The 14,011-nt window shown below is 43.5% G+C and overlaps 1 protein-coding gene across 2 annotated transcripts in view; it reads right to left on the reverse strand.

The window, feature by feature from the left end:
- Positions 1 to 14,011, reverse strand: part of LOC110502409 (contactin-1a) — a 165,526-nt gene that overhangs the window by 76,914 nt on the left and 74,601 nt on the right. The window lies entirely within an intron of this gene.

Raw genomic sequence — 14,011 nt, forward strand, 5'->3', positions numbered from 1 at the left:
GATGAAAACCTTCTCCAGAGCCCTCATGACCTCAGACTGGGGCAAAGGTTCACCTTCCAACAGGCAACGACCCTAAGCACACAGCAAAGACAACACAGGAATGGCTTGGGGATGGCTTGGGGACAAGTCTTTGAATGTCCTTGAGTGGCCCAGCTAGAGCCCAGATCTCTACCTCCCTCCCCATCCAACCTGACAGAGCTTGAGAGGATCTGCAAAGAAGAATGTGAGAAAATCCCCAAATATAGGTATGCCAAGCTCTTTGAGGAAAAGATCATGATTATTAGAAAGCAAATTACGGACTCCTCTTTAAATCTGCGTATTCCTTCAAAGCTCAGGTGTCCTGAGTCTGCACAACTCTGCCAGGACCTAGGATCAAGAGAGACACTCAAGTGTTTTAGTACTATATCTCTTGACACAATGATGAAAATAATCATGGCCTCTAAACCTTCAAGCTGCATACTGGACCCTATTCCAACTAAACTACTGAAAGAGCTGCTTCCTGTGCTTGGCCCTCCTATGTTGAACATAATAAACGGCTCTCTATCCACCGGATGTGTACCAAACTTATTAAAAGTGACAGTAATAAAGCCTCTCAAGAAAAAACCAAACCAAACCAAACCAAACCAAACCCAGAAAATTATAAAAAACTATCAGCCTATATATCGAATCTTCCATTCCTCTTAAAAATTTTAGAAAAGGCTGTTGCGCAGCAACTCACTGCCTTCCTGAAGACAAACAATGTATACGAAATGCTTCAGTCTGGTTTTAGACCCAATCATAGCACTGAGACGGCACTTGTGAAGGTGGTAAATTACATTTTAATGGCATCGGACCGAGGCTCTGCATCTGTCCTCGTGCTCCTAGACCTTAGTGCTGCTTTTGATACCATCGATCACCACATTCTTTTGGAGAGATTGGAAACCCAAATTGGTCTACACGGACAAGTTCTGGCCTGGTTTAGATCTTATCTGTCGGAAAGATATCAGTTTGTCTCTGTGAATGGTTTGTCCTCTAACAAATCAACTGTAAATTTCGGTGTTCCTCAAGGTTCCGTTTTAGGACCACTATTGTTTTCACTATATATTTTACCTCTTGGGGATGTCATTCGAAAACATAATGTTAACTTTCACTGCTATGCGGATGACACACAGCTGTACATTTCAATAAAACATGGTGAAGCCCCAAAATTGCCCTCGCCAGAAGCCTGTGTTTCAGACATAAGGATGTGGATGGCTGCAAACGTTCTACTTTTAAACAGAGATGCTTGTTCTAGGTCCCAAGAAACAAAGAGATCTTCTTTTGAATCTGAAAATTAATCTTAATGGTTGTACAGTCGTCTCAAATAAAACTGTGAAGGACCTCGGCGTTACTCTGGACCCTGATCTCTCTTTTGACGAACATATCAAGACTGTTTCAAGGACAGCTTTTTTCCATCTACGTAACATTGCAAAAATCAGAAACTTTTTGTCCAAAAATGATGCAGAAAAATGAATCCATGCTTTTGTTACTTCTAGGTTAGACCTCTGCAATGCTCTACTTTCCGGCTACCCGGATAAAGCACTAAATAAACTTCAGTTAGTGCTAAATACGGCTGCTAGAATCCTGAATAGAACCAAAAAATTTGATCATATTACTCCAGTGCTAGCCTCCCTAAACTGGCTTCCTGTTAAGGCAAGGGCTGATTTCAAGGTTTTACTGCTAACCTACAAAGCATTACATGGGCTTGCTCCTACCTCCTATCTCTTTGATTTGGTCCTGCTGTACATACCTACACGTACGCTACGGTCACAAGACGCAGGCTTCCTAATTGTCCCTAGAATTTCTAAGCAAACAGCTGGAGGCAGGGCTTTCTCCGATAGAGCTCCATTTTTATGGAACAGTCTGCATACCCATGTGAGAGACGCAAACTCGGTCTCAACCTTTAAGTCTTTACTGAAGACTCATCTCTTCAGTGGGTCATATGATTGAGTGTAGTCTGGCCCAGGAGTGGGAAGGTGAACGGAAAGGTTCTGGAGCAACGAACCGCCCTTGCTGTCTCTGCCTGGCCGGTTCCCCTCTTTCCACTGGGATTCACTGCCTCTAACCCTATTACAGGGGGTGAGTCACTGGCTTACTGGTGCTCTTTCATGCCGTCCCTAGGAGGGGTGCGTCACTTGAGTGGGTTGAGTCACTGATGTGATCTTCCTGTCTGGGTTGGCGCCCCCCTTGGGTTGTGCCGTGGCGGAGGTCTTTGTGGGCTATACTCGGCCTTGTCTCAGGATGGTAAGTTGGTGGTTGAAGATAGTGGTGTCGGGGCTGTGCTTTGGCAAAGTGGGTGGGGTTATATGTTTGGCCTTGTCCAAGAGTATCATCGGATGGGCCCACAGTGTCTCCAAACCCCTCCTGTCTTTGCCTCCAGTATTTATGCTGCAGTAGTTTATGTATCGGGTTGCTAGGGTCAGTTTGTTATATCTGGAGTACTTCTCCTGTCCTATCCGGTGTCCTGTGTGATTTTAAGTATGCTCTCTCTAATTCTCTCTTTCTCTCTCTCTCTCGGAGGACCTGAGCCCTAGGACCATGCCCCAGGACTACCTGGCATGATGACTCCTTGCTGTCCCCAGTCCACCTGGCCGTGCTGCTGCTCCAGTTTCAACTGTTCTGCCTGTGATTATTATTATTTGACCATGCTGGTCATTTATGAACATTTTAACATCTTAGCCATGTTCTGTTATAATCTCCACCCGGCACAGCCAGAAGAGGACTGGCCACCCCACATAGCCTGGTTCCTCTCTAGATTTATTCCTAGGTTTTGGCCTTTCTAGGGAGTTTTTCCTAGCCACAGTGCTTCTACACCTGCATTGCTTGCTGTTTGGGGTTTTATGCTGGGTTTCTGTACAGCACTTTGCGATATCAGCTGATGTACGAAGGGCTATATAAATACATTTGATTTGATTTGGAGCGTCATACCCAAGAAGACTCAAGGCTGTAATCGCTGCCAAAAGGTTCTTCAACAAAGTACTGAGTAAAGGGTCTGAATACTTAAGCAAATATGATTTTTCAGATTTTTTATTTGTAATAAATTAGCAAAAATTGGTAAAAAAAAAACGTTTTTTTTGCTCTGCCATTATGGGGTATTGTGTGTAGATTGGTGAAGGGAAAAACAAAACAATTGAATGAATATTACAATAAGGCTGTAACCTAACAAAATGTGGAAAAAGTCAAGGGGTCTGAATACTTTCCAAAGGCACTGTATATGCAGCAGCATCTCCCATTGGATACATTATTTGCAGAAGCTAAATATTAAATTGGAAGTGAACATGTGTTTACCAAAAACCCTTTCAGTTGTCATCATTATCAGCCGGAGAACAAGACAAGCAGTTAGCGAGCTAAACCCAGAGAGATGTCTTTGATGGAAATGCCTCATTTCACCTGCATACACGCACGCACGCACGCACGCACGCACGCACGCACGCACACACACACACACACACACACACACAGATAATTAGCCTCAATTAGTCATTAAAAAAGACAGGCATCACAGAGCTCCATGAGACAGAAAAACAATGCAAGACGAGGTCATGAATAACCAATCAGGCAAAATGTTCCTGAGACGCTGATTACTTTCCCTGATCCTGCCTGTGTGTGTGTGTGTGTGTGTGTGTTTGTGTGTGTGTTATCTCTCAGGAACCACAGCTGTCACCTCAATACCAAGGATTGCTACTCTCTCAGACGGTGATATTCTGCTCTTTTTATGTCTGTCTAAAAATGCGAGCGATGTCTCTGAAAGATTCTCAAAAGATGTCAGATTGACACACTAGCTGCCATCTTTAAAACGCAGGACAAAGGATTCATAGTCTCTCAATATCCTGCCTGCAAAATAGCTTTTATGTACTAAGAGTTCATTCAAACAGAGAGACAGAGAGAGAGACGTAGAGAGAGAGAGAGAGAGAGAAAGAGAGACAGAGAGAGGGACGGAGAGAGAGAGAGAGAGAGAGAGAGAGAGAGAGAGAGAGAGACAGAGAGGGGAGAGAGAAAGAGAGACAGACAGACAGAGACAGAGAGACAGTAAAAAACTGTAAAAAAAAAACACTTCACATAGAGAGACCGGAATAAAGCCTTGGACTGTAAAAAAATATGATTTTTATCGGACACTTCATAAAACCGAACGACAATGTCGAGGTTGAGAGACGAAAGGAACCTCACACACACTCCAACACAAGGACGTGCCTAACACTGTCATAGCCTGTTGGCCTGGTTGAAAAACCCCAACCACTAAACATTACTGCTTCTTGACAGAGAGAATTACACATGCTCTGCTATACATGGGGCAATGGAGGCACGTTAAGTGAGAAACCATGTTCTGGGAGAGAAGAGGGAGGATAAAAGAGCAGTAACAGTATGGAACGGAGCTGAAATCTGTCTGGTGAAATGAATGCTATTGGTTCAGTATTAAAGTGTTCCCTGACTGTGAAGTGACAGATGGTGAGGAGGAGTGTTAAAACAGACCACATAAGGCCCACAGCCTGCAGAAATCAGGAACATTGATGCTCTCTCTCTCTCTCTCTCTCTCTCTCTCTCTCTCTCTCTCTCTCTCTCTCTCTCTCTCTCTCTCTCTCTCTCTCTCTCTCTCTCAAAATGGGGTTTATTGGCATGGGAAACATACACTATCTATACAAAAGTATCTGGACCCCCCTTCAAATTTGTGGATTTGACTATTTCATCCACACCCATTGCTGACAGGTGTATAAAATCGAGCACACAGCCTTGCAATCTCGAGTGACAAACATTGGCCTTACAGAAGAGCTCAGTGACTTTCAACGTGGCACCGTCATATGATGCTATCTGTCCAACAAGTCAGTACATCAAATTTCTGCCCTGCTAGATCTGCCCCGGTTAACTGTAAGTGCTGTTATTGTGAAGTGGAAACGTCTAGGAGAGCGGGACAACCGAGTGCTGAAGCGCGTAACACGTAAAATTAGTCTGTCCTCGGTTGCAAACTTTTTCATTTGCAAGATAAGCAAACTTAGGGATGACATGCCAGCAACAAACGCTGACACTACACATCCAAGTATATCGGCCCAAATTATGGAAGACAAGAATCGTACTTTTGAATTCTGTAAAGTGAGGGTGGAAGAGGAGAAAAAATTCTGCATGGAAAATGACTGAGGATAATAGCAGATGATATTGCCACATCTTCAATTTAAGCCTACTAGAAAGTGTGCGTCCATTCCGCTACCTAAGAATAGTAAAGCCCCCTTTTACTGGCTTAAATAGCCGACCAACCAGTCTGTTACCAACCCTTAGTAAACTTCTGGAAAAAATTGTGTTTGACCAGATACAATGGCTATTTCACAGTAAACAAACTGACAACAGAATTTCAGCATGCTTATAGGGAAGGACAATCAACAAGCACAGCACACAGCACACAAATGACTGATGATTGGCTGAGAGAAATTGATGATAAAATTATTGTGGGGGCTTTCTTGTTAGACTTCAGTGCAGCTTTTGACATTATCGATCATAGTCTGCTGCTGGAAAAACGTATATGTTATGGCTTTACACCCCCTGCTATTATGTGGATAAAGAGTTACTTGTCTAACAGAACACAGAGGGTGTTCTTTAATGGAAGCCTCTCAAATATAATGCTGTTAGATTCAGGAATTCCCCAGGGCAGCTGTTTAGGCACCTTGCTTTTATTTTTTTTTACTAACGACATGCCACTGACTTTGAGTAAAGCCAGAGTGCCAATGTATGCGGATGACTCAACACTATACACGTCAGCTACTAAAGCGACTGAAATGACTGCAACACTCAACAAAGAGCTGCAGTTAGTTTCAGAGTGGCTGGCAAGGAATAAGTTAGCCCTAAATATTTCTAAAACTAAAAGCATTGTATTTGAAACAAAACACTCACTAAACCCTAAACCTCAACTAAATCTTGCAATAAATAATGTGGAAATTGAGAAAGTTGAGATGACTAAACTGCTTGGAGTAACCCTGGATTGTAAACTGTCATGGTCAAAACATGTTGATACAATAATTCTTTGTCTCTATACTGACGCTTAGCTTGTTTGATTGCCTTGTGGAAGGAATAGCTACACTGTTTGTATTCGGTCATGTTTCCGGCCCTGGTTAAAAGCAGTGGTTCGCGCTTTCAGTTTCACACGAACGCTGCCATCAATCCACGGTTTCTGGTTTGGGAATGTTTTAATCGTTGCTATGGGAACGACTTCTTCAATACACATTCTAATGAACTCGATCACTGAATCAGCGTATATATCACTAGCCACTTTAAACAATGCTACTTAATATAACTTAATATAATGTTTACATACCCTACATTATTCATTGTATATGTATATGCTGTACTCTATATCATCTACTGCATATTTTTGTAATACATGTATCACTAGCCACTTTAAACTATGCCACGTTGTTTACATACCCTACATTACTCACCTCATATGTATATACTGTACTCGATACCATCTACTGCATCTTGCCTATGCCGTTCTGTACCATCACTCATTCATATCTTTATGTACATATTCTTTATCCCTTTACACTTCTGTGTATAAGGTAGTAGTTTTGGAGTTGTTATGTTAGATTACTCGTTGGTTATTACTGCACTGTCGGAACAAGAAGCACAAGCATTTCGCTACACCAGCATTAACATCTGCTAACTATGTGTATGTGACCAATACAATTTGATTTGATTTAGTAGCTAAGATGGGGAGAAGTCTGTCTATAATAAAGCAATGCCCTGCTTTCTGAACAACTCTATCAACAAGGCAGGTCCTACAGGCCCTAGTTTTGTCGCACCTGAACTACTGTTCAGTCGTGTGGTCAGGTGCCACAAAAAAGGACTTAGGAAAATTGCAATTGGCCCAGAACATGGCAGCACGGCTGGACCTTGGATGTACACAGAGAGCTAACATTGATAATATGCATGTCAATCTCTCCTGGCTCAAAGCGGAGGAGAGATTGACTTCATCACTACTTTTATTTATGACATGGTGAATGCACCGAGCTGTCTGTCTAAACTACTGGCACACAGCTCAGATACCCCACAAGACATGCCACCAGAGGTCTCTTCACAGTCCCAAAGTCCTGAACAGACTATTGGAGGCCACAGTACTACATAGAGCCATGACTACATGGAACTCTATTCCACATCAAGTAACTGACGCCAGCAGTAAAATTAGATTTAAAAAACTTATGGGACAGCGGGGACTGTGAAGCAATACAAATATTGACACACCTACACACACACACACACACACACACACACACACACACACACACACACACACACACACAATAACATACACTATACAAACACATGGATTTAGTACTGTAGATAGAGTGCCTTGCGAAAGTATTCGGCCCCCTTGAACTTTGCGACCTTTTGCCACATTTCAGGCATCAAACATAAAGATATAAAACTGTATTTTTTTGTGAAGAATCAACAACAAGTGGGACACAATCATGAAGTGGAACGACATTTATTGGATATTTCAAACTTTTTTAACAAATCAAAAACTGAAAAATTGGGCGTGCAAAATTATTCAGCCCCTTTACTTTCAGTGCAGCAAACTCTCTCCAGAAGTTCAGTGAGGATCTCTGAATGATCCAATGTTGACCTAAATTACTAATGATGATAAATACAATCCACCTGTGTGTAATCAAGTCTCCGTATAAATGCACCTGCACTGTGATAGTCTCAGAGGTCCGTTAAAAGCGCAGAGAGCATCATGAAGAACAAGGAACACACCAGGCAGGTCCGAGATACTGTTGTGAAGAAGTTTAAAGCCGGATTTGGATACAAAAAGATTTCCCAAGCTTTAAACATCCCAAAGGAGCACTGTGCAAGCGATAATATTGAAATGGAAGGAGTATCAGACCACTGCAAATCTACCAAGACCTGGCCGTCCCTCTAAACTTTCAGCTCATACAAGGAGAAGACTGATCAGAGATGCAGCCAAGAGGCCCATGATCACTCTGGATGAACTGCAGAGATCTACAGCTGAGGTGGGAGACTCTTTCCATAGGACAACAATCAGTTGTATATTGCACAAATCTGGCCTTTATGGAAGAGTGGCAAGAAGAAAGCCATTTCTTAAAGATATCCATAAAAAGTGTTGTTTAAAGTTTGCCACAAGCCACCTGGGAGACACACCAAACATGTGGAAGAAGGTGCTCTGGTCAGATGAAACCAAAATTGAACTTTTTGGCAACAATGCAAAACGTTATGTTTGGCGTAAAAACAACACAGCTCATCACACTGAACACACTGTCAAACATGGTGGTGGCAGCATCATGGTTTGGGCCTGCTTTTCTTCAGCAGGGACAGGGAAGATGGTTAAAATTGATGGGAAGATATATGGAGCCAAATACAGGACCATTCTGGAAGAAAACCTGATGGAGTCTGCAAAAGACCTGAGACTGGGACGGAGATTTGTCTTCCAACAAGACAATGATCCAAAACATAAAGCAAAATCTACAATGGAATGGTTCAAATATAAACATATCCAGGTGTTAGAATGGCCAAGTCAAAATCCAGACCTGAATCCAATCGAGAATCTGAGAATCGAGAATCTAGTGGAAAGCCTTCCTAGAAGAGTGGAGGATGTTATAACAGCAGAAGGGGGACCAACTCCATATTAATGCCCATCATTTTGGAATGAGATGTTTGACGAGCAGGTGTCCTCATACTTTTGGTCATATAGTGTATGTTTACATTGCCAAAACAAGTGAAATAGAAAGTATAAAAAAAGTGAAATAAACAATAAGAAATTAACAGTAAACGTTACACATTTTGAAACAAAAGTTTCAAAAGAATAGAGACATTTCAAGTGTTATATTATGGCTATGTAAAGTGTTGTAACAATGTGCAAATAGTTTAAGTCTGTCTCTCTCTCTCTCTCTCTCTCTCTCTCTCTCTCTCTCTAGCTTTATGTCTTTCTGTCTCTCTTGTTCTCTTGCTAATGCACACAGATTGCTTCTCTTGATCTTCATCTCTCTCACTCCTGTATATCTCTACCTCCCTCTCCAAACACGTCAATCGTCCTCTGTTTTCCTATCTCCACATTATTCTGTAAGCTTATCTGGTGAAGTCAGTCCCTCTGTATCTCAATCCCTCTTTTTGTCTCATCTTCTGGCACGACTTGGCTCCGTTAAAGGAGGGTGAAGCTTTATGGGGTAGGCAATCAGAGCAGTCAATGGACACACACGCACACACACACACACACACGCACGCACGCACGCACGCACGCACGCACACACACACACACACACACACACACACACACACACACACACACACACACACACACGCACACACACACGCACACACACACACACACACACACACGCACACACGCACGCACACACACACGCACGCACACATGCACACACACACACACACACACACACACACACACACACACACACACACACACACACACACACACAGAAAGAGACTCTTCTCTCTCGGGTCCAGCTATGAAGAGAAGATCCACTTCATTACCAGACAACAGGACCTACAGTATTCAACAACACTGTCTGTCTGTCTGTCCTGCTGGAACAATACCACCACAAAGCTGTTGGGGCTCATTTGAATTTAAAATGCCAGCTCTATCCTGAGTCGTGATCCAGGAGCCTGGGCTCATCTAAAGCTTTCTGTTGCTCCGTATAGTCCTGGCATCAGAGCGTCTAATGTGATACAGGATACAAGCCAACATGCAGTTAACCCCCACAGACTCACAGACAGTTGTTTATCTGGGTGACACTTTGTTTGTTTGTTTACATAAACAAGTTGGTTGTTGTCCAAGTGAGACAGTGAACATGTACGGTATCCTGTAGGTTCCTCTACTGCAGCATTCTGTTAAGATCATCACACTGTGGATGAATCATGGTTAGAGACTTGTTTCTACCCATTTCCTCCCTGGTAGAAAGGGTTAGGATTGGGTTTCATAGCAGTATCACAAACAATACAGGAATGTTAATAATTTACAGCACTGCTACACATAGCTGTATTAGAGAGAGAGATAGTATTCTTATGATGATTATTATATTGCATAAACATGATTAGTGCTAACTTAGTGATGACAGATATATCTTCGTCCCATTAGCTAGGATTGTGAATAGAAAGGATATGACTTTTCCGAGTGCACAGCCATGACAGCGGGATAGACCAGGCCTTAATATTGAGACAGGAGAAAGCCAATGAGGCTGAGGCCAGAACAGCCCAGAGCAATCTATATCTGCAGCCATCTATCCAACGATACATAAATATGAGCATATTATGGCAGACACGGTATATCAGTGTTACCTAGTGTATAACGGGGATAAATAACATTATGATGGAGGCTTGTATCTATGCCGTGGGTTTTAAGTTGATGATATTATCCTCTTAGACAGGGATTGACAATGACAGTGTTAGTGAATGAATGATGAGCGGCAGACTTGGGTAGCGGACAGCAAAGCCATAGATAGTATATCTGTATATATGGCTCCATCTCCATCATGGCTTTTGGCAGCAGTGGAGGCTGGTGGATGGAGGAATGGGGAGGACAGGCTCATAGTAATAGCTGTGGCTGTAGACTAGAGGAATGATAAGGACAGGCTCATTGTAACAGCTGTGGCTGTAGACTAGAGGAATGATAAGGACAGGCTCATTGTAACTGCTGTGGCTGTAGACTAGAGGAATGATAAGGACAGGCTCATTGTAACAGCTGTGGCTGTAGACTAGAGGAATGATAAGGACAGGCTCATTGTAACAGCTGTGGATGTAGACTAGAGGAATGATAAGGACAGGCTCATTGTAACAGCTGTGGCTGTAGGCTGGAGGAATGATAAGGACAGGCTCATTGTAATGGCTGTGGCTGTAGACTACACAACACAACACAACACTCACTTAACACAACACTCACACAACACAACACTCACTTAACACAACACTCACACAGCACAACACTCACACAGCACAACACTCACACAACACAACACTTAAACAGCACAACACTCACACAGCACAAGGAATGTTCTCGTCCCATCACGCACTAGTGACTCCTGTGGTGGGCCGGGTGCAATGCACGGTCACCAGGTGCACGGTGTTTCCTCTGACACATTGGTGTTAAGCGGGCAGTGCGGCTTGGTTGGGTTGCGTTTTGGAGAACGCACGGCTCTCAAAATTCACCTCTCCCGACTCCGTATGCAGGGGTGAGATCTTGCGTGGAGCCCCAGATCGAGGGAGATTATCAGTGGTCTTGTATGTCTTCCATTTCCTAATAATTGCTCCCACAGTTGATTTCTTCAAACCAAGCTGCTTACCTATTGCAGATTCAGTCTTCCCAGCCTGGTGCAGGTCTACAATTTTGTTTCTGGTGTCCTTTGACAGCTCTTTGGTCTTGGCCATAGTGGAGTTTGGAGTGTGACTGTTTGAGGTTGTGGACAGGTATCTTTTATACTGACAACAAGTTCAAACAGGTGCCATTAATACAGGTAACGAGTGGAGGACAGAGGAGCCTCTTAAAGAAGTAGTTACAGGTCTGTGAGAGCCAGAAATCTTGCTTGTTTGTAGGTGACCAAATACTTATTTTCCACCATAATTTGCAAATAAATTAATTACAAATCTTACAATGTGATTTTCTGGATTTTTTTTTCTCATTTTGTCTGTCATAGTTGAAGTGTACCTATGATGAAAATTACAGGCCTCTCTCATCTTTTTAAGTGGGAGAACTTGCACAATTGGTGGCTGACTAAATACTTTTTTGCCCCACTGTAGATGCCTGCTGCCACCCAAACTGATTACCCATGGTCGAAATGACACCTCTCATCCAGCAGAGAGAGAACATGAGAGCTTGTGAAAACAGAGAGAGAGGTAGAGAGAGAGAGACAGGTATAGAGATTATATTATATTAACAGCACCTTCCATGCAGTGTCACAACAGCCTCTCCTTTAACAAAATGACATCTATTCCCAGTCACCCGTCACTGACTGACTGTCACTGGTTGGTTAGTGAGGGAATGTGGTGGGAAATATAGTGTCCATCAGACCAGGGATCAAACTGCATTTTCTATATTTGCCTGGTACAATGGAACCAAGGGAACAATCCCAAAAGTGCAAATCCTGCCTATCTGGCACTCCAATCAAATGCTCAGATTTCTAAAGAAAGATTTCAAATACTATTTGAAGCCAGGGATTCAGTGTAAGTAGAAATATAGTAGATGGCATGTGTCCGAAAGTGATTGATTGACCTATTTTATGTGTCACATGGTTATGCCCATTTATGTACATCCTGTCCAGATGTTCTCACACTATGGAGTGAGTGCTTATGTAACCTGATAGTGCAGCTGTTTTGGGTAAAACAGCGTGACAAACAGTTACTTATACTCAGGCTGACCTACCTAGAAAATACTTTTTCATTTCACAAGCTCCCTAAACAGCAGCTCCATAAGTTCACTACATAAATTCCCAACTATTTCAAATGTTCAATCTCAGGCTTCCCACATCACTACATAAATTTCCAAATTTCGTAACTGTTTGACATCTTCTTTCAGTTCAACAAGGTCACTACAGTCCAACACGCTAACCACTAGGCTACCCTGCCGCCCCTGTCCAGTGAATCACCCTTTTCTTTCTGTACAATGGACAAACGTCTCTCTTTGTTAGCAGAAAATCTTAATCAGGAAAGACACTCTCTCTTCATGGCCAAGCTCTGCTCAACTTTCATTTCCTCCATTACAACTTGATGGACTGCAGGACTTCCAAACATAATGCACTCATTCTATCTACAATAGCATAGCCAATGCATCCAGGTAGCTTCACTCTTACCATTTCCTTTGCTACAGTGTAGGCCTACATACACAATGGCAACATAATGTCTGACAGTAAAATACTGAACCTGAACCCTGACCCTAAAATAAAGTCCCCATCATCATGGTAATGTACACGGCTCAAAAAAATTAAGGGAACACTTAAACAACACAATGTAACTCCAAGTCAATCACACTTCTGTGAAATCAAACTGTCCACTTAGGAAGCAACACTGATCGACAATATATTTCACATGCTGTTGTGCAAATGGAATAGACAACAGGTGGAAATTATAGGCAATTAGCAAGACACCCCCAATAAAGGAGTGGTTCTGCAGGTGGTGACCACAGACCACTTCTCAGTTCCTATGCTTCCTGGCTCATGTTTTGGTCACTTTTGAATGCTGGCAGTGCTTTCACTCTAGTGGTAGCATGAGACGGCGTATACAACCCACACAAGTGGCTCAGGTAGTGCAGCTCATCCAGGATGGCACATCAATGCGAGCTGTGGCAAGAAGGTTTGCTGTGTCTGTCAGCGTAGTGTCCAGCGCATGGAGGCGCTACCAGGAGACAGGCCAGTACATCAGGAGACGTGGAGGAGGCCGTAGGAGGGCAACAACCCAGCAGCAGGACCGCTACCTCCACCTTTGTGCAAGGAGGAGCAGGAGGAGCACTGCCAGAGCCCTGCAAAATGACCTCCAGCAGGCCACAAATGTGCATGTGTCTGCTCAAACGGTCAGAAACAGACTCCATGAGGGTGGTATGAGGGCCAGACGTCCACAGGTGGGGGCTGTGCTTACAGCCCAACACCGTGCAGGACATTTGGCATTTGCCAGAGAACACCAAGATTGGCAAATTCGCCACTGGTGCCCTGTGCTCTTCACAGATGAAAGCAGGTTCACACTGAGCACATGTGACAGACGTGACAGTCTGGAGACGCCGTGGAGAGCGTTCTGCTGCCTGTAACATCCTCCAGCATGACCGGTTTGGCGGTGGGTCAATCATGGTGTGGGGTGGCATGTGCTCGCCAGAGGTAGCCTGACTGCCATTAGGTACCGAGATGAGATCCTCAGACCCCTTGTGAGACCATATGCTGGTGCGGTTGGCCCTGGGTTCCTCCTAATGCAAGACAATGCTAGACCTCATGTGGCTGGAGTGTGTCAGCAGTCCCTGCAAGAGGAAGGCATTGATGCTATGGACTGGCCCGCCCAT

The sequence above is a fragment of the Oncorhynchus mykiss genome, chromosome 2 (genome assembly GCF_013265735.2).
Source record: "Oncorhynchus mykiss isolate Arlee chromosome 2, USDA_OmykA_1.1, whole genome shotgun sequence".
Taxonomy (NCBI): domain Eukaryota; kingdom Metazoa; phylum Chordata; class Actinopteri; order Salmoniformes; family Salmonidae; genus Oncorhynchus; species Oncorhynchus mykiss.